Source organism: Orycteropus afer, unplaced genomic scaffold (assembly GCF_000298275.1).
Source record: "Orycteropus afer afer isolate SDZICR_OR568_19922 unplaced genomic scaffold, OryAfe1.0 scaffold00221, whole genome shotgun sequence".
Classification (NCBI taxonomy): Eukaryota; Metazoa; Chordata; class Mammalia; order Tubulidentata; family Orycteropodidae; genus Orycteropus; species Orycteropus afer.
The window spans coordinates 2970374-2972964 of record NW_006921808.1 but is presented as its reverse complement, the minus strand read 5'-3'; the positions used below and the strand labels follow the sequence as shown (position 1 = coordinate 2972964).

Genomic DNA, 2591 nt, shown 5'->3' with positions numbered 1-2591 from the left:
GCTTTGTAGAAACTTAAGAAATTTTTTAAATTATTTGCAATTGATAGAGCATGTTCAACTGTGTAAAGTATCCAATTTTAAGTTTATTTTCTGTTTAAACATTATCGCTTATTGTCTGTTGCTATGTAGGGGACATGGTCCCTTGTAAAACATTTCATACTTTTCGTTCTTTAGAGCAGTATTACCAGTGGCTCCAAACTCATAGAAGCACCAGACTTTGTAAAAGAAAAGAAAGGGCCTGGGAAATGACACTTTGAATTCTTAAATAGTTACTTTCTTTAGTGTTGCTTGTAAATAATTAATCCAGAAGCTGGAACTTTTAGTTACACCTAGCCAAAAGCCCAAGGCCTTTTGCATAGAATGAGATAGTAATCAAAGTGAAGAGATGAACCTGGAATATCTTTAAAAGGACTATGTGTTTAGGATTATGTGTTTATCTAAATGTACTCCACACTGTTTTTAAGGCAATTAAAAAAAATGTAATTATTAAAATATAACATTTTGGGATAGTGAACGAAACCACCTTAAGAACTAGATTGAAAGTTTTATCGTGACCTGAAAAGCAAGAGGGAGCGTGAAATAACTGGTACTAAATTTTTTTCAGAGAGAGAGGAGCAAGATTAGTTTTGTCTTAAAGCAGAATGTCTAGTTATCCCAGAACATAAAAGATAATAAAAGTTAAATCTAAAAAATATGTATTAAGTTATAAAAAAGTTGAGAAAGTGTAAACTTTATTTACCTCAGTGTTAATACCCACAAATAGTAAGTGTAAAGAAACCATAAAGTACATTGAAACTTTGATAGCTTTATATCAGTTTTAGTAGATTTATTCAGAAGGTGGGAAAAAAGAATAGTGAATCTTTCACTGTAAAATGTCACATTAACGATATACTTTCTATTAAAGTATAATAGTATAAACTATATAAGTAGTATAAACTAAGAACCCTATGTCATAACAGGTTTCTAGCAGTAATGAATTCAAGTAAATGTTAACTCTTACATAAAATATATTTCTTGTTGTTGTTGTTATGTGCCGTCGAGTCGGCCCCGACTCATAGCGACCCCTTCTTGGGTTTCTGAGGCAGTATCACTACGGAAGTCGGATTGCCCAATCTTCCTTCCGAGGAGTGGCTGGTGGGTTTGAACCGCCAGCTGTCTGGTTAGCAGGTAAGTGTCTTAGCCACTATGCTACCAGAGCTCCTAAAACATATTTAGCCAGTAGAAATGAAAATTGGAAAAGATTGTAAATAGATGTAATGACTTCTCTGTATAAATGAATTATATGATTAAAAGAGTGTAAGTCCGCCTTCAGCCAATACTTAATTGGATATAATAAAAGAGGAAATAGAAACTTAAGTGGGAAACCTTAGCCCCACCCAGTACTACTGAGGGAAGGGAAAATTTACATGTGAAGAGAAAACCTGAGGGAAAAAAAAAATGACTGTTTAACTTTTTGCATTTCAAGCAAGCAGATAAACTTTGGGTCCAACAAAGCAGAAAAATCATAGTCCATGAGAAAAAAAAAAAAAACCTCCCAGAACTGAAAGTTAAAGGAAACCAGTGAATAGTAAACTTGTATGTTACTTGCTTGTAATCACTTGGATCCACCTGAGTGGAAATGGGGGAAGTGCAGCAAAGAAAATACGAATTGAATTTTGTACTCTTTGACCTAAGACCAGGATGCTGAAGAAGCAGTCTGCAGAGATTGTGCTGTGGAGCACTATCCTCTTTGTAACCTGGAATGCCCTGCTCCTTCTCTTCTTCTGAACACACCCAGCACCTAGCAGGCCTCCCTCAAACAGTTCTCTTGATAATGACCCCACCAGCCTCACCCGTGAAGTGATCCGCCTAGCCCAGAACACTGAAGTGGAGTTGGAACATCAGCGGGGATTATTGCAGCAGGCTAAGGAGCACCATGCTCAGTGGAAGCAGCGGTTGAGAGTGCCCACTGCAGGCCCCCCTGCCCCACCACATGTGCCTGTGCCCCATCATTGTCAACCAGGACTGTGAGCATGAGGAGACAACCCAGGTCATTACCTCCTATAGCAGCACCATCACGCACATCCAGCAACCTGACCTGAAGCATGTTGCTGTGCCGCCCAACCACCACAAATTCCAGAACTACTATCAAATTATGCAACATTACTGCTGGACTCTGGACCAGATCTTCCACAGGTTCAAGTTCTCAGCAGCTGTGATCGTCAAAGATGCCCTGGAAGTAGCACCAGATTTCTTTGAGTACTCTCAAACCACCTGAAGTTCATCAAGTTAAACCAGCACTTTGTGCACTTCACCCAGCTGAACCTGTCCTACCTGAGCAAAGAAAACCCAGGAGCCGGAGATAAGAAGAAGAGCTAACTGGTCTGAAGTACAATGAATTGTGAACCTACAAGCATTGAAATAGTCCCTGAGAACTGAAGATGTAACAGAAGGTACTAGTTAATCTGAAGTGAAAAGAAGAATGTAACTCCCAAACTTAGCAACTAGTACCCATGACCTAGCTGGGATAGCTAGAAGAAGATGATTAACACAGATGGTGTTAAGTTACTGCAATTTAATAGCTTGTGCTAAGCTGAACTTTGCTTATTTAT

General features: G+C 38.7%; 1 pseudogene; it reads left to right on the top strand.

Annotated features, from left to right (window-relative positions):
- The first annotated feature begins 1680 nt into the window (after positions 1 to 1680).
- On the top strand, positions 1681 to 2257 carry LOC122150754 (annotated as a pseudogene).
- The last annotated feature ends 334 nt before the right edge of the window (positions 2258 to 2591 follow it).